This window comes from Chionomys nivalis, chromosome 20, assembly GCF_950005125.1.
Source record: "Chionomys nivalis chromosome 20, mChiNiv1.1, whole genome shotgun sequence".
Classification (NCBI taxonomy): Eukaryota; Metazoa; Chordata; class Mammalia; order Rodentia; family Cricetidae; genus Chionomys; species Chionomys nivalis.
The window spans coordinates 27,658,054-27,677,743 of record NC_080105.1 but is presented as its reverse complement, the minus strand read 5'-3'; positions in this window follow the sequence as shown (position 1 = coordinate 27,677,743).

Below are 19,690 nucleotides of genomic sequence, written 5' to 3'. Positions count from 1 at the left end.
AACTTTAAATTTTCTGCATCACAAAAGGTATTATCAATCAACAGAAAAAACAGCCCACAGCATGGGATAATTATACCAAGAGAGGCCTAATATACAAAGCTTTCCACTGACTTCAGAAAAAGATAGACACTAAAGACACACAAATATGCAAGAAAGACAAAAATTCCAATCAATAAATGGGCTAATGGAATGCACAGAAATTTTCAAATGTATAAACACAAATAATAGTCAATAAGTATTTTTTAATTCTTCTTTCAAATATTACTTGCCAATTACAATTCTTCTCCCTGACTTTACCCTAGCCTCTTCCTTACCTCCCCTTACCACCATATCCACCACCCTCTCCATCTCTACTCAGTAAAGAGCAAGTCTTCTAGGGTCATCAACGAAACATGGCATAAAAAAAACTACAATAAGATCAGGCACATACCATCACATCAATGCTAGACCAGGCAACCCAATAGGAGGAAGAGTCCCATAATCAGGCTAAAGAGTCAGAGGTAGACCCATGTTAGGAATGCCACAAGAACATCATGCTACACAGCCTTAACATATATACAGAAGAATTACGTCAGATTCCTACAGGCTCCCTGCTCTCTGTGAACCCCCAGGAATCTTGGTCAGTTGAATCATGCAATAGTGTAACCACATTGAACAACTTGCTACATATATCAATATTAGAAGAATAATTGGAATTCTCCCAACTGATAAAATGTTTAAAGATGTAGAATAGCTAATTCTGATTTTACTGTCATGTGTTATATAAATGTGAAAGTATATGAACATTATATGTCAATAAAAATTTAAGGTATGTGTGATTTTTTTCTCTTGTTTGACAGTATATATTGAAGTATTTATTAATCGTATTTTTTTTACTGAATACTTTTAAATACTTTTATTTTTATATAATTTACCAGTTTATTTCACACGGACTTAACAATAAAACCTTAACTCAAAAAAAAAAAAAAAAACCTTAACTCAGACTCACAGTATATGACTGAGACCCATAATATTTTCAAATTTTTATTTAGGTATCAACATTGTGCCAGAATATGTATCTTAAAAACTGAGTCAGGCTACAGTGAATATTATGCTTTTATTTTTCTTCTCGCCTCACAAGCTATTTAATTCGTGTACATTGAACAGCCCAGATTATTACGGGGTCTAAATTAAGTGCTATCATAATAATGTACCATTAATCACAAAAATGTATTATTATAAAGTCTAAACAAAGGCATATTTTTACCGCTTTTGTTGTATTCAACCTCTTTTGTCATTGTTTTTCATTTCTTATTTGATGCAAAGGATAGAGTCAATAGGCTAATTCTCTATTGCTAATAATCTAATGCTCTATCTAAGCATCATGGTGTTCAGCAAATGATTGTAGTCCTGGATTATACTGTTTCTTATTAGCCCTCACCTAGCAACTGATATATGTACTCTAACTGCTTAATTATTGGTTCAAATCTAATTAATACCCTAACAATTATATTTCACCGCTATTCTCACCATTGTTGCCAAAATGAACCAACAATCTCAGATGCGGATATCTGTCTGATAATGTTTATGATGACAGTTTTGTTAATGGAAATGTTCATGGCAAATTATATTTGATGAGTATTTCATATTAACCAAAGTCAGGATATAATGCTGTGGTTTTGTTCAGTGTAAAATACAATGATTTTTAGAATTCTGCTTTAGGAAATACACATATGAATACGCTTGACAGAAGTCTATTCTGTTTATTTTTCCAGTGTTTACTTGTTTGTGAGAAATGGGAAGCAACTGATTAGAAAAAAAAAAAAACTGAAGGAATTGTTGATGGTTTTAATAATGAAGTCATTAAAAGATAAGCACAAGTTAATTATACTTCTGTTAAAGGCGTATGTCACTGACTTCCATCGACATTCTTCTTGTATTGACAATGCTCTCTTCTATGTGTGAGGAACCTGCTAGTTTGTTCAGTACCGAAGACGACATGTCTCACACATCCATATTCATTCCACATTTGTGATAATAAATTCGAGGTTTTCATAGGTTTTGTGTCCCAGTACAAACTGTAGCTTCCACTAAGGCCTATGAGAGGGTCTTCTGTTTTATATAAGGCATCTAGAGTTGTGCCAAAAAGGCTGCTTATATAGATTAAAAGGAATCTTTCATAGTCTCAGAAAACTTTTTAGGTAATCTATTATCCTTAGTTAGAGGGTATGAATGATATTGACCTAAACATGACATCACACCAATGTTCTGAGTAACAAAGGGCTTTGTTGTTCTTTTCTGGTTGCTGCCTTCTTATTTGTTTGTAGGCAGGAATGTTTTATGTATTCAGATACAAGTCTTGGTGAGATGCAAGTAACACCATTATGTTCTACAGTATGCATTTTTTTATTTTCTATTTTACTAACATTTTTCCTCATACTGTAATTTCAATACACAATTTATTATATGCTATCATGACATTTTTGAACAAACTGTTTTCTCTTTATTTATCCTTGCTCATTTTTCCCACTCCCTGCTTCCTCTTTTCCCTCTTATAGACGTCTTCAAACATTCTTCTCCTCTTTCTATTCCCATGTTAGGGTTTTAAGAGTGCTTTGGTAATGGAACTTCCCACTATGTAATTTTACTCAATAGAAAGTGAATTTAGAAAAAAAAAAACATAATGAAAACATCACAAGAAATAAAATAGTAAATAAACGCATCTATTAAAAGTACAATTGATAAAATTAGGCTTTGTCTACCAGGAAGCACCAGTGGTAGCATGGGGCTGAAGCTCAGGTCAGTGTCTGTCTCAGTCATCATGAGAGAAGTCTCCTCTTGCAGTAGATGGAAACTAATATGGAAATTCACAAATAGACAATGTGAAAATAGGCAATAATTTTTGGAACACTCAATTCTAATTGATATCTTCATCAAACCTCTCCCCTCAGAGGTCAGAGAGCCATGCAGAAGAGAAAAGGGAAGTATGCAAATGTCAGAGGCAACAGATGACACCAAGAAATGGTGAAAAAACTCATTTATTTGTTGGTATGATTTCCTCATTTTTATACTGAAATGCCTACATTTCATAAAAATTGTTCTATTTTGGGCGAACAAGAATTACTACGGCCGGGCAGTGGTGGTGCACGCCTTTAATCTCAGCACTCGGGAGGCAGAGGCAGGCGGATCTCTGTGAGTTCGAGGCCAGCCTGGTCTACAAAAGGAGTTTCAGGATGGGCTCCAAAGCTACTGAGAAACTCTGTCTCAAAAAACCAAAAATAAATAAATAAATAAATTAATTAATTAATTAAAAAAGGAACTACTAGCATTTGGATACCTAGAACATAATAAACATTAGAAAAATCTCCTATGTGGAAAATGATATGTTCTTTATAAAAGATGATTAAGAGGAGATTACTTTTCTAGATGGCATTTGGTTTTCAAAGGGCAAATGGAAAATCTTCATCCCTGAGATCCATGCATGATATGTTCTTAATTAACAACTCTCATAGCTATCCAATAAGTTCCTATGACTGTAGTATGGGACACTGCCACTCATATACATGCTGAAGCCCAAAATATAGAGCCGGAATATGCCATTTCCTCCAGTATGCTAGTATGTAACTTGTATCGAACTCCTAGTCCCAAAGCTTCATTGCAGTTTGCGTACTGTTCTGGAATCTCTCTCTGGGAGTTATTTACTTTTAAAGCATTTATTTAGTAATGTATTTAGACGTATATCTGTAGTCAGACCTAGCGTTTACATTACAATAACACCCAGAAAATGGTTGTAGGAAAAATAATGAGCAATGGGTCTTTCGACTAGAAGTGTTTCCATGATGTTCTGTGAACAACTGTGAAAATATCCCTTTAAGTACAAGAATAAATGGTAGGAGAATATATGCCCTTTAAGGCAGTAATTTGAAGAAAGAAACTGTGTACTTTATAGCTGCTCTAACCACATCAACTACGTGTTATCTATACGCAATTCATTTGAATTATTTGTGACTACTTGATTCGATTTTGCCTGGTGTATCAACTAATATACATTCAATGTGGCTCTGTAGATTCTACATAAGCCAATAATTTATACAAATAAGTTATGAACCAGATAAATGTACCATCTGAAACTGTCAAATGTTTGAAATGATGGCAGATTATTAAATTAATTAAAGTAAGACTATATAAATTTGACAGAATGAACATCAAATGGGATGACATATTCTTGTCAAAACTGCAAGTAATTCAATTCTCTAGATATTTTAGGAACATTCACATGTTCAAATACACAGATGGTTGGATTCACTGTGTAGACAAAACATTCTAATGGCTGACTGGGTTGAGAAATTTATTCATTTCTTTTCAGATGTTTCGTGCTATTAGGCCTTTTAAATATTCCATAGTTCATCTTCTAGTATCTTGGTAAAACTACACTCTTAGAAGCTATTCCTTAAAAATGAACACCTTCTCTTCTGCGAATCTTTAAGTAACCAACTATACTTTCCTTTCTCCTGTCTCCCTCCTCTTTTCCTTCTTCATCTTTTTCATTTTCTTTTGGACTGATATAAATGGCCGAGAGCCTGCTACAGAACCATTAATTTATGCAGGTTGTCTATATGAGATATGAGTGTGTTTTTCCCTGCTTTAGCTTGGGGCAGGCATTATAAAACCACAACCATAAGATTTGCATGTGCTTTTAAATACTTAAATGCAACTTCCGCTTTCAAACTGTTTGAATGCTGGAGAAGGCAATCTTCTTATAGTTCTTACTAATTTTCACAATTATAGTCATAGTAAAACTTCTTTAAGTGAGTGCTATTCCAAACCAGAGTTTCTTGGCTACACAACAGGACACTAAGTCACAGTTAATCCTCAGAGAAAGGCATCATGGGAACTATTTCAGTAGTGATTAAAATAGGAATTTCGAGGACTAGTAGTTTGCCAGTGTTTTAAAATGCTCAATAGTGAAACAATAAAGGGAATGCAAAGTACTCATAGAAATATTTTCTATTTTATATTATAAATATTATATTATTGATTTTCTAAGTATAAAATAGTTTTAAAGAAAAGAGATACATATACATCAACATATTTTAAATCTCTAGAACATAGTGTTAATCATATTATATAAGCTATTATTTTATTTTGTAAAAGGACTATCTTTCTTCCAAAATGATATTTAGTTGTCAATCATTATATAGATATACATATATGTGTGTGTGTGTGTGTATATATATATATATACACACATATATATGCATTTGTATACATGGTATTACACACTTTGAAGGACCCTGAAGGCTTGCTTTAATGGTGCTAGCGGGTACTATGCTGACTACTGGGTCAATACTGACCCTTAAGGTAAGATACATACTTTGGTTCAATAGTTAGCTGACTAAGGTTGTTCACCTATTCTCTTGATTAGAATTAAGGCATAACCTTGTAGGAGGCTATGTATTCCTAGTATTCTAAACATAGTCATAAACCGTGATTAGTGAAGTCAAATACCCTAGAGAAAAACCTGTTGATGATTGTTTTCCTAATTGGTCATGTCAAAAAGTTGTCTTCATATTTATCCTACTTGTATTTGGATCCATAGCCTGGGGCTGTCCTAAATTTGATCAGAGTTTCTTATTGCAGTTCTTAATGGCTAATGAAGAAATACACTACTGTGCTATGTTCTAAGACTAAATAACTTGGAGTACAGAGTTGTATATAGGATATTTTTGTCAAGACACCCACGAAGGTTCAATGGACACCATTCAAGAGGAGTTAAAATGATCTAAGTTTTGGAGGTGATGTAGGAGTGTTAAGGAATGCCCTCCTCTTCACATGATACAGTCGTTGAACACATGAACACACAATAGGGATACCTGCATAAGACCTAAATATAATCAAACCAGTCCAAACAAAAATTCAGCATGGAAAACAGAAAGTTTCCTGAGGCCCTACTACTATCTGTGAAGTTGTTGGTAGTGGACAACTTGAGATGCACTTTGGTTTAAGAATGCCATACTGTCAGTCTGTGCATACCACAATGGATGTACTATGTTCATGAGCATATGTTGGAGTAAGTGATTTAAAATATGAGTAAATGAATGAACAAACAAATATTTCAAAAGGAAAACGTGAACTCAAGAAGCAGTATGTGACGTGAGTTTCTTGGAGGAGGGTGGAAGGTGTAGATCATGGGTGGATATTTTCAAATAGATTAAAGAAAAATATCTTTCCATATAGCCCAGAAAATTATATTTTCTTCAATTTACTCTTTGAAAAATATCCACCTACCAATTCCTATCTTCCAATGGACTCAGCACCTCATATTTCCATTTTATTCATATATATGTAACAATAATAAATGAAAGAGGCTATGAATTTGAGAAGGAATTGTGGAAGAGATGTAGGAGAAGTAAAAGGGAGGAGACGAAACAGTGAAATAAATAATGCAAACACAAAATTGTAAAAATTTAAATAAAAATCATTTTAGTTAATATTTTTAATATGTTTAAAACTTATTTTGATTATCAATATGTGCATTACCAATAATTTCCATATTGTTTTAATATTTTATTTTAAAATTATAATAAATGTTTATTTAGAATTTGTGAAAGTTTCATCAATACAAAATTTTTCACTCTACACTATTCTTTTACAAAGAAGCATACATGATGTTGATTAGGTTGCCATCCTCATCTTAACTATAAGACTATAAAATAGAACAATTTCAGGACACCTCAAGTCAAAATACCTATGATGAAAACATACTATTTGTTTTTCCTTATTCTTTTTACATACTCAGAATGGGAATTTAAAAAAAAGAAAAATGCACATGTGATTATATAATTCAAATAAAAAAATAACAATTTGAGAACTTGTGACAAATGTGGAAGTCATCGGAGTTAATTAGTTATTAACCTAGTTTTATATGTACAAATGGTGAGAATAGTTCTGTACAGGAAATTCAGCATTCTGAATAATGATTACCCTATTTTATAAAAGCACAGCTTTTATATACAATTGCTTCACAAAACAAATTATAATTAAATAGTCCACAGTACTGTTAATATTACACCCACAAATTCAGTCATGCCATATGCTACATGTACTGGCAAGTTTTTTTTTTTTTTTTTTTTAAGATTTATTTATTATGTATACAACTTTCTGCCTCCATTTATACCTACACGCCAGAGGAGGGTGCCAGATCTCTTTACAGATGGTTTGGAGCCACCATGTGGTTGCTGGGAATTGAACTCAGGACCTCTGGAAGAGCAGACAGTGCTCTTAACCACTGAGCCATCTCTCCAGCCCCTGTACTGGCAAGTTTTATGTTGACTTAACATAAGTTGTCTGAAAGAGACAATCTTAGTTAAGAAAAGGCCTCCATATATATGATCAGGCTCTAGGGTATTTTTTAATTAGTGACTGTTTATGGAGACTCCAGCACACTGTAGGTGATGCCCTCATCAGGCTGGTACTCCTAGAATTCTCAATAAAGAAGGCTGAAAAAGTTATGTAAGCAGCACCCTCTATAACCTCTGCCTCAGTTCCTGCTTCCAGATTTTAGCTCTAACTCCCTTTAGATAGATTATGGATGTGGAAACATAAGCCAAATAAACTCCTTCTCTCCAAATGTTGTTTCATCACAGCAATAGAAAACCCAACTAGGACACCATGCAAATGAACTCAACTGTATAATTGTCCTCATCACTATCTGTCTTCCAAAATAAAATAGAAAACTGTGCTGTCCATGCCTAATATCAAAGGATACAATGTCATTTGAGACTTGCCTAAAACCTAAACAATAAAACCACTGCCTAAATTTAAGTACTGTTTTCTAATTTATGCAATAAATATTGGGTTTTCGATGTACATTTTGAGAAATTTCAAAATGTGGTGGAAATCATGTTACTTTTTCACCATAAAATAATAATTATTATAACTAATTAAATAATATAGAGGAAAATTACAACAGAAAGAAAAACAGAAAAGATGATAAAAGCTATTTGTTTAGGTGGAAATTTCAGAAATGTTCATTACATTATTAATATTCTGTGAATAAATTTATGACAATGTGAGACAGAACACAAGCAAACTAGTGTTAGATAGTTAAATTTTCTAAAAATCAAGCTAAATTGAGACTTTTGTATAGGGATTTTTGTTACCTTGCAACTCTGAACTCACGGATGTTATTAGTTGTAGAAAAACTTAGACTTTTGAATTATAGGAAATATAAACAAATTTTACACAGGTAAAAAGTAAGATGAACAATATCAGTGTAATACTACAGAAAAGAACCTAAAATATTGTTTCCATATGTAACATATTGCTTCCATGGTAACTCATTTACATGCACAGATTAAAAGATTAAAGAAATATTGGATACTATTTGGATAGAAAAAAAAACATTTACTACATTATTATATTCATGTCTTAGTGTATAACAGTTAACCTGTTTTTCTTTAATGGAACCAGATTTCTTTACATATGTCCTATTCAAGGCCAGTGAAAGCATGGATGTTGGTAAGTGCCTTAGAGTTGAGTTTGATAACTAAAGAAAATTCAGACTTTCAGAGCCAGATGACTTCTGAGCCTGCTCTAGAAAACGTGCTCATAATGAAATAATGAGGCATCCTAAGAGCTATTTGATTAATTAAATAAATAAATATTAATTACAGTCACTAAATAGCAGCTTGTTGAAGATTTAATAAAATCAGAGAGTCTAAAGCAGTCCATCTTTATTTATCACTATTACCAGCATCAACGTCATCACCAAATTCATCCTCACTTTCATCATCATCTTTATCATTTGTATTATTATTGCTCTAGAAACCATAGCTCAAGGAAGGTAGTGTCAGCTGCAAAACAACTTCATCTAAAGCGTGAAGGAGAAACACCCTGTGAAACAGCACTGTAAAGAAGACAGCATATGGTATTTACTGCTGGGCAATGATAGTGTCATGGAACAAGCAGTAATGGAAAAGGCCATCATTCAGTGACAGCAAAGACAGACTGTAGTGTCTAAGGCGAAGAGACAGAAATACGAACATCACTTGCCCTGCAAACACCAACTGCAGCTCCTTACTCGAAGACATACTACAAAGGACTGCTCAGTGAAGACTATGTGGTGTTAAATCATAGAGATAGTAACAAGCCTTCTTGGTTACTAAAATAAATCCACTAAAAAAAATCCTGTATTTTTGGATCATAAATAATAATTTCATTATAAAATACATTTTTTACAACATCAATGTCTTATGATATCCTATTCAATTATTTTACTAGAACTATTTTATTTTGTAATTACTAGCAAAAGAACAAACTTCCATCTGAATAGCCCTGATAATGGTTGCAAAAATTCCATATTCAACTTTGACAGGATATTGATCTTGCTATATAATGTATAAAAAACTCAACAAGATATAACACTGATAATTCAAAAATAGAGATCACGAATTTGGAATGGAGTGAGGGGCCATGGGATTATACATGGCAGTCGAGTGATGGAAGTTAAATAGATGCAGTGTGTGGCGATATGTTGTTTGTGCTGTAACAAATAAAGCTTGCCTGGAGACCAGGCTGCAGAGCCAGTCACACTGGTTGACCATAGGCCAGGTTGAGGTGGCATACACCTTTAATCCCAGCTGCCAGGAGACAGAGGCTGACAGATCTCTGGGAGTTCAAGGCCATCATGGGCGATAGGAGATTTAATCAGTCTTTAGACTGTTTCTTTTTCGAGAGAAACAGAGCCAAGTAACAGTGGTGGCTCATATCCTTAATTCCAGCACTAGGAAGGTGGAGATAAGAAGTGATGTTGCACTGCTTCTATGAGTTTTCAGCTACCAGCCCTTAATAACTGACTCTGTTTTTTATTGTTAAGACCAATTAGACTTCACTCAACATCTGGCATCCAAACTTTGGGGTTTGAATTCATGAAAAAATTTCTTGCCCATGGCTTTGCAGTCACCAGCATAGGCCAGAGCTACATACAGCCAGAATAACCGAACTGCTGAGTAGGTATTCTTTTCTCTCCTGGTGGGTTTCCTTGGACCCCTTTCTCAGGCTATTGCCAAATTAGGTAGATGCCTTAAAACCTACTCGGGCTTCTACTGTTCTATGCAGCAGTAGCCAAATTCATACTTCATAGTCATCTGAATCAACACCAGTGGTAGATTTGATGAGATAATTGGGAACTCTTAAAGGAAGGAATTGAATAAAATAATTTTTCCCATGTTAAAAAATGGATGATTATACAATGCATGATTTAAACTAGAACAACTAAATCAATTTAATGAAGAGATAATCAACTTAACTGGGATTAGTAAAATGTTAATTATGATCTTGATAATTCTTAGTTTATCTCTAAAAGAGTTGGTTGATAGGAGTGCCAAAATACAGGTCTTAAAAAAACTTATTAAAACAGATCATAGAGATATTCAAATCCAGAAAGAGAAATTTAAAGAGCTAATTTCAGCATTGTATTTTTAGGTTAGAGAGGAACAGTCTAAGATTTTTCAAACAATCGACATTAATATATCCAATCATTTCATGGAAACTGCCAAATTATAGATATCCCCAAGGCTGTTTAGGTGATCTCTGGAATCCTGTGGAAATGTCAGATATAAAGAGATTGGAGGAAGTAATGGTCTCACATGGCATGCATTTATCTTTTGTGAAGATGTTAAACTCACAGTCAACTTGTAATAGATTTATTCCTCAAAACTGGAGAGTCTGTTATTTTACAATAGTCATTGGGTTCTTTAATTGTTCTGGGAAGGTATTTCCTCTATAATGACAGGAAATGTCTTAACTGAATTTGACATGGGGACTTGCAAGAGTCTCCTCTAGGAATTTCGCAGTGGCAAAAGATTACCTTGATTTGTTACCGAGTATGTGGTCTATTTTCGAGAAGGTTCCATGAGCTGCAGAGAAGAAGGTATATTCTTTCTTATTTGAGTGGAATGTTCTATAGATGTCTGTTAAGTCCATTTGATTCATTACCTCCCTTAATCCTCTTATTTCTCTGTTAGGTTTCTGTCTGATTGACCTGTCCATTGGTGAGAGAGGAGTGTTGAAATCTCCTACTATTAGTGTGTGTGGTTTGATGACTGCCTTGAGTTTTAGTAACGTTTCTTTTACATAAGTGGGTGCTTTTATATTAGGGGCATAGATATTCAGGATTGAGACTTCATCCTGGTGAATTGTTCCTGTTATGAGTAAAAAATGTCCATCTCCATCTCTTTTGATTGATTTTAGTTTGAAGTCAACTTTCTTAGAAATTAGTATGGCCACACCTGCTTGTTTCTTAGGTCCGTTTGCTTGATAAACCTTTTCCCAGCCCTTTACTCTGAGTAGATGTCTGTCTTTGTGGTTGAGGTGTGTTTCTTGTAAGCAGCAGAATGTTGGATCCTGTTTTCGTATCCAATCTCTTAGCCTGTGCCTCTTTATAGGTGAGTTGAGTCCATTGATATTAAGTGATATTAATGACCAGTGGTTGTTAACTCCAGTCATTTTTCCTTTCTTTCCTTCTTTCCTTTGGTAGTAGAGTTTGTGTGTTTCCCTTCTTCAAGTTGTGCTGGTGAAGGGTCATTAGATGTCTGAGTTATTGTGGGCATTGTTGGACTCCTTGGTTTGTGATTTTCCTTCAATTACTTTCTGAAGGGCTGGATTTGTGGCTACGTATTGTTTAAATTTGTTTTTATCCTGGAAAATTTTGTTTTCTCCATTTATAGTGAACGAAAGCTTGGCTGGGTATAGAAGTCTGGGCTTGCATCCATGGTCTCGTAGTTTCTGCAGTATATCTATCCAGGACCTTCTGGCTTTCATGGTTTCCATAGAGAAATCAGGTGTAAGTCTGATAGGTTTACCTTTATAGGTAACTTGACCTTTTTCCTTTGCAGCTCTTAATATTCTTTCTTTATTCTGTATGTTTTGTGTTTTGATTATTATATGACGAGGAGATGTTTTTTTTTGATCCAGTCGATTTGGTGTTCTGTATGCTTCTTGGACCTTCAAAGGAATATCTTTCTTAAGGTTGGGAAAGTTTTCTTCTATAATTTTATTAAATATATTTTCTGGACCATTGAGCTGTAGATCTTCTCCTTCTTCTATCCCTATTATTCTTAGGTTTGGTCTTTTTATTGTGTCCCAGATTTCCTGAATGTTTTGTGATGAGAATTTGTTGGTTATGCTGTTTTCTTTGATGAGAGTGTTTATTTTCTCTATGGTATCTTCAGTGTCTGAGATTCTTTCTTCTAACTCTTGTAATCTGTTGGTGGTACTTGTCTCTGTAGTTCCTGTTCGTTTATTCAAATTTTCCATCTCCATCCTTCCCTCGGTTTGTGTTTTCTTTATTACTTCCACTTCATTCTTCAAGTCTTGAACCGTTTCCCTTACCTGTTTGATTACTTTTTCTTGTTTCTCTTGGTTTTCTTGGGTATCTTTGAGAGATTTATTCATTTCCTCTACCTTTTTGTTTGTAATCTCTAGTTGGTTGTGGCAGTTTTTCACCTCCTGTTTAAGGTCCTCTATTATTTTCATAAAATTCACTTTTGAGTCGAATTCTTCTAATTCTTCTGGATTAGGGTGTACACTTCTCATTTCGGGATTCCTGGATCCTGGTGATGTCACGTTGCCTTTCAAGTTGTTGGGGGAATTCTTGCATTGGCGCCTGCCCATCTTTTCCTTCAAATGGAGCCAGGAGAGGCCTGATGTCTTGGACCAGTCTTTGCTGTGACTAACTCTCTAGGTGTATCTCCTCAGTGTAGGGGCAGGAACCGTTCTCTTCCAGGTGAACTCCTCAACACCAAAACATGGATGCGTGGTATTCCAATGACCCGCGTAAAGAAGGCCGAATGCAAAAGTTGGAAGTACTCTACAACATATGGGTACAGGAGATCACTTCCTACGTTTATCCCCAGCAGCACAGACATTAAGGGCAACATTGAATAAATGGGACCTCCTGAAACTGAGTAGCTTCTGTAAAGCAAAGGACACTGTCACTAAGACAAAAAGGCAACCCACTGACTGGGAGAAGATCTTCACCAACCCTGCAACAGACAAAGGTCTGATCACCAAAATATATAAAGAACTCAAGAAACTAAACTTTAAAATGCTAATGAACCCAATAAAAAAATGGGGCACTGATCTGAACAGAGAATTCTCAACAGAAGAAATTCAAATGGCCAAAAGACACCTAAGGTCATGCTCAACCTCCTTAGCGATAAGGGAAATGCAAATTAAAACAACTTTGAGATACCATCTTACACCTGTCAGAATGGCTAAAATCAAAAACACCAATGATAGCCTTTGCTGGAGAGGTTGTGGAGAAAGAGGCACACTCATTCATTGCTGGTGGGAATGCAAACTTGTGCAACCACTTTGGAAATCAGTGTGGCGATTTCTCAGGAAATTAGGGATCAACCTACCCCAAGATCCAGTAATACCACTATTGGGAATATACCCAAGAGATGCCACATCAAATGACAAAAGTATCTGTTCAACTATGTTCATAGCAGCATTGTTTGTAATAGCCAAAACCTGGAAACAACCTAGATGCCCTTCAATGGAGGAATGGATGAAGAAAGTGTGGAATATATACATATTAGAGTACTACTCAGCAGTAAAAAACAATGACTTCTCGAATTTTGCGTGCAAATGGATGGAAATAGAAAACACTATCCTGAGTGAGGTATCCCAGACCCAAAAAGAGGAACATGGGATGTACTCACTCATAATCGGTTTCTAGCCATAAGTAAAAGACATTAAGCATATAATGTGCGATCCTATAGAAATTAAATAAGAAAGTGAACCCAAAGAAAATCATATAGTCTTCCGCATGGAGAGGGGGAAGTAGACAAGATTGCAGGGCAAAAAATGGGAACTTGCGGGTGAGGTGGCATGGGGCAAAGGGGAAATGGGATGAGAAATATGAGAAGGGGAGGATGGGAGGAGCTCGGGGGATTGGGATGGTTGGGATATAGGAAGGATGGATACGGGAGCAGCGAAGTATATATCCTATCTAAGGGAGCCATCTTAGGGTTGGCAAGAGACTTGACTCTAGAGGGGTTCGCAGGTGTCCAGGAATATGTCCCCAGCTGGTACCTTGGGCAACTAAGGAGAGGGAACCTGAAATGACCCTATCCTATACTGATGAATATCTTGCATATCACCTTAGAACCTTCATCTGGCGATGGATCAAGGTAGAGACAGAGTCTCAATTTGGAGCAACGGTCTGAGCTCTTAAGGTCCAAATGAGGAGCAGAAGGAGGGAGAACAAGAGCAAAAAATCAGGACCACGAGGGATGCACCCACCCACTGTGACAGTGGAACTGATTTATTAGGAGCCCACCAAGGCCAGCTGGTCTGGGACTGAATAAGCATGGGTTGATTCCGGACTCTCTGAGCATGGCGGTCAACGAAGACTGATGAGAAGCCAAGGACAATGGCACTAGGTTTCAATCCTAATACATGAACTGGCTTTGTGGGAGCTTAGCCTGTTTAGAAGCTCACCTTCCTGGACGTAGATAGAAGACCTTCGTCTTCCCGCAGGGCAGAGAATTTGGACTGCTCTTCAGTATCGAGAGGGAGGGGGAATGGTGTGGGGGGAGGAGAAGAGGAGTGGGGATAGGGGGAGGGGAGTGGGGGGAGGGGGCAATATTTGGGAGGAGGGGAGGGAAATGGGAAACGGGGAGCAGGTGGAAATTTTAATTAAAAAAGAATAAAAATAAAAAAAAAAAAAAAAAAAAAAAAAAAAAAAAGATTACCTTGACTGTCCCTTGTGGATCTACATTCATTAATCCAGTGCCAGGCTTGCCATACCTTGTGCATAACCCAGAAGGGAGGAGCATTTTGTTTGGATTATGCTTAGACAAAATATTGTTTCTAAAAATGCCCTGTTTACAATCCCTTTTTATGTGACCTTTTTTTTTTAAAAAAAATAACTCAATTGTAACATTGGGCATTTCAATTTTTCTTCAATGCTCTAGAAATCACCTCTCCTATCCAAGCATTATTATGGTCACGAGATTCAATATTGAACGTATCTCTGATTCATTCCTCCAAGGGTGCTGGTCTTGCCTTAGTTGCCTAATCACCCTTTTGCATTGTGAATTAGCATTCTTAAAAGTCAGAGACTCAATTACTGTTTGTTTAGCTTCTCAATTAGTTATTATTCTATTTAGTGCTGAAGTCCATCTCTGTTTCTTTTAGAACCTGAATTTCAGTAATTGACTCAGTTTTCTTTCCTACTTCTTCAATTTTGTCCCAAGCATTCAAAGTTGCTGCTCAGCATATAGCCAGTGTATGACAATGATATAGAGAATACTTTTTTATATTAGCATAATCTCCTCCAAGAAGTTTGTTTTGGGAGATTTCCATACCTCTAGTTCTACTTCATAGTTTAATGGTCTTAGCCTCATCTATTTTCCAGGTCATCCATTATAACTGTAGACAAGGCTCCAAGATTGCTGTAACCAAGTTCTCCAGTCTTGAGGGATAATTCTATTACAAGTTGACCACGTGTTTAACACCTTTATAAAAGGCGAATGCATGCCTTATGAGACTTCCTTGAATCTCCTTATAGCTAACATTTTCACAGGATAATAGAGATCACTTCAACAGCTTTAAAAGATAAAACAAAAATTTCAGGAGAAATTATAAATCAGAATGTTAAAGCTTAGATTAGGAACTTCCACAAAGATACGGTTGGGGCAGGGTTTTGCTTTTGTCTTTCTAGGAAAATAAAAACAAACATCTTGAGGAATTTAAAGACCTTTGGACAAATAAGAATCCAAAGATCTCAAGGTCCAAATCAGGAGCAGAAGGAGAGAGAGCATGAGCAAGGAACTCAGGACCTCGAGGGGTGCACCCACACACTGAGACAATGGGGATGTTCTATCGGGAACTCACCAAGGCCAGCTGGACTGGGTCTGAAAAAGCATGGGATAAAACCAGACTCGCTGAACATAGTGGACAATGAGGACTGCTGAGAAGTCAAGAACAATGGCACTGGGTTTTGATCCTACTGCACGTACTGGCTTTGTGGGAGTCTAGGCAGTTTGGATGCTCACCTTACTAGACCTGGATTGAGTGGGTGGTCTTTGGACTTCCCACAGGGCAGGGAACCTTGATTGCTCTTACAGCTGAGGAGGGTAGGGGGACTTGGATGGAGGAGGGGGAGGGAAATGGGAGGCGGTGGCGGGGAGGAGGCAGAAATCTTTAATAAAGAAATAAATTAATTAATTAAAAAATTCTTTTAAAAGAGTAAAAAAAAATAGAAGGTAATGGACATACAGCTCAGTGAATCTCAAGGGCAGAGAGGAAGAAAAAAAAGAATCCAAAGAAAAGAAGAAACTATCAGAAAAAAGATTACAAAAAAAAAAGGAATAATCTGATATAATATTATCTCTGAAGTTTCCAAAATGGTAATGGGATCCCACAATGATGATTTCACCAGGACTGTGATAACACCACTAAGATGACAAAAACCAGCCAAAGATCAACTTTGTTCTACAAAATACTGAGGACAATTTCAAATTGGCTAGCTGAGATGACCCAGACTCACAGACTACTCTAGCCAGGACATGAGACAAGAACTGCACGTTCTCATTACACAGATAGTGGATAACAAATGATACAGCTACCTCTCTCGGGACATGACAATTAACCCAGATTTTTCTTTTCAGAATCCCCTAAAGATGCTGTCACCCCCCCCCCAGACAGCAGAAAGTAATTTGAAAAACACAACAGCCACATTCTCAAGAGTAGGGTGTGTGGTTTTGGTCATTCATTAGGTTATGAATATCTGTCATCATTTAAGGTGGTTGGTTACAAGTTATTATTGGTAATAGTCAGGAAAATTAAACCAAGGAGATGAGAATCAGAGTTCTTCTTTTGAAAAGAAAAATGGGGGATGTAAATATTATTGGCTAAAAGAGTAGATTATTGAATCTACTCTGAAAAGAAAATGGAGATATAATGAACTAACTTAAATACTATGTTTCCTTTGATACTTCAGTTATATTTTTTTTATATTACTGGACATTATTGATGTTTTCTTTAATGTCAGTTTGTACTTAATATCCATAAAATTATAATTATTACATAATGTAGCAAATTAGGTTCATAGATGTGGCTTCCAACCATTTGCATCTCTAATTGATGTTATAGATGTGCTTCAACACATTTAATTAACCTCTTAATATTTTTTAGGAATTGAATACAGGGCTTAAAAAATGAGGATCTGAAACATACTATCATTTACGATGTTCTGATAAAAGCACTCCCATCACAAATGTACAAGACAGTTTACCTCATTACACCATTCTACCCCATGTTAATATTGTTTTAAACTTTGAAAATATAAAATCATTGTAAAAACTTGTTACTAAGCTCAAAGCTAACTGAGCCACATACTGCTTACATATCTTTAACTATATTTAACCTGTTTCCTGACTATAGAGCATCTGTTATTTTTTATTTGCTTGATTCTTTATTTTTTAATTAAATAATTCAATTAATGTTTAATGATTACTCCAATTAATAAACTTTTTTCCCAGAATTTTTGTTCTACCTGTCACTTCTGCCTCAATCATCATTTCCAGAGTCCACAGAAATGTCAAACCCAGGTTTGGTACTTGTACATCATTATGTCATCATTGTCACACATACCCAGGCTTAACTGTTTCAATATTCACTTATAAATTCTGCTCCTACCATAACTCCTACTGTGATTTAATTACAAATCTTACTATAATTTGGTTATAGCATCTAATCTTTCATCCATTTATTTGCCTAAGGTCCCTTTCTTCTCATTTAGGTGAAAATGTCTCCAAGTTCCTCAGATTTCATCTTGCTTGCTCTTATTTTTGTGATTTTTTTCTGACCCCTGCATGCTCAATAGGTATTTTATAGTCATTAATATTTTATTATTATAAACATTAATATGATGGGCACCCAGTTACTGAAGAGTCATTGTCCATTGGCCTTTGTATGCCAAATTGGGAGCATAGAGATAGATGAATTAAGTCTATTCATTGGAAGATTGCTCTAGGGATACACACATTCTTATCCTATAACAACAACAAATGAAGGAATAGCCTCAATCTAACTGTTGATAATATATTCTTTCCATGTTAAATTATTGTTATATGTTACAGAAATATTTTTCTGGTAGCTTTTATATGGTCAATAACTAACTTGATAATTTTATTTAAAATTACACATACTAAAAATGCAAAATTTCATTAAAAAGCATATATAATATAGATAAAATATCTCTTTTTAATGTGTGTAAAGTATGATTATCAGTAATTTCTAATAGTAGCTACCATCAAATCTCCGAATTTCTCCCTACAAAGCCTAGATAATGAAGAGTTAAGTTGAATTTTATTTTTCATTAAGTACATACAAATTGAGTGCTTAGATAGCTTACTTCTGTCTGTTTAGCGGCAAGAGACAATTTAGGAGGAAAGGAAATGGATATTGCGCTCGAAGCCCTTAAATTTATTCCTCTCATCTCTCCACGAGGAGTAGAGAAAGATAATGGTGAAGGGCGTCTGGAGCATATTGATGGGTTTCCCTGAGAGGCGAAGGAGATTGTTAGGAGCAGCGGACTGTAGGAACATATATTAACTATGGTTTCGTGGGAAAAGCCACCAGCCATTATTTGAGTTTGTTCAGGGGTCAACATTGTAACACAGGTGAGGTCATCCTTGAAGCATTTTTCTTGCTTCCCATTATCTGTTAGTATACAGATTTTAAAGCACTAGTTTAAGATACTCAATAAATATTAATAATTCATGAAATTGCCTGCATTAGAGAGGTGAGAATGCTGTTATTTTCATTTGATCAATAGAAGGATGTAAAAAGATATTAAATGACTTGATCATAATAACAAAATCAAAAGGAGGATTTATGCTGGATTAGACTACATTTAACAATAAGCTAGTCTCTGGAATTTGTTATTGGCATTGAATCAATCTGCAGGAAAGTTGAAAATAACAGACATTTTACATGCACTGCATCAGTCTGATTAAGTAATAAATACAAAAATTTTGGTGTCAGGCATTTTCCTGGTTGCCAATAATTCCCTCACACAGACTTTCTATTTGAAATATTCTCAGTGCATATCAGAACACTGTCAGAACAAAATGTCACTCACAACTTACAATTCTAATTTCTCAGGCAACAAAAAATGCACAACTATGTGTCACTATTCAAAATAACTCAGATATAGAAGCTTCAATGTTATATCCTATATAAAGGGGAAGGGTGTGCATTAGGAGTCAATATCTGAATTTATTTCAGTTAAAATTTTAGCTTCTAATTATCTATGAGATATCAAATAGTTATTTAAAGAGGTCACAACTACTATGCACTTTGGATATTTTGTTTTCCAGGTTAGGTGTTCAAAATAACAAGTTTTATAAAACCAGAAAGAGCCTCACAGAAGTAAATGAACATATACATGATTTTAATGCAACACCTACAGAAAAAAATGCAACTATAAAATTTTCTCAGCATATAATCTGAAGTCGTGATGTTTTAGATAGCATATAATGTTCCTCAGACTAAGAAAGGGGGAATTGAACTATATGATTGAAAAACTTAAATATGGCATAAAATAGGATTTTTTTCAGAATATGTATTCATTGCCTTCCAGTGACAGAAAATGTAAAAAGCAGAAGTGCGGAAAATTTGACAAGTATAACTA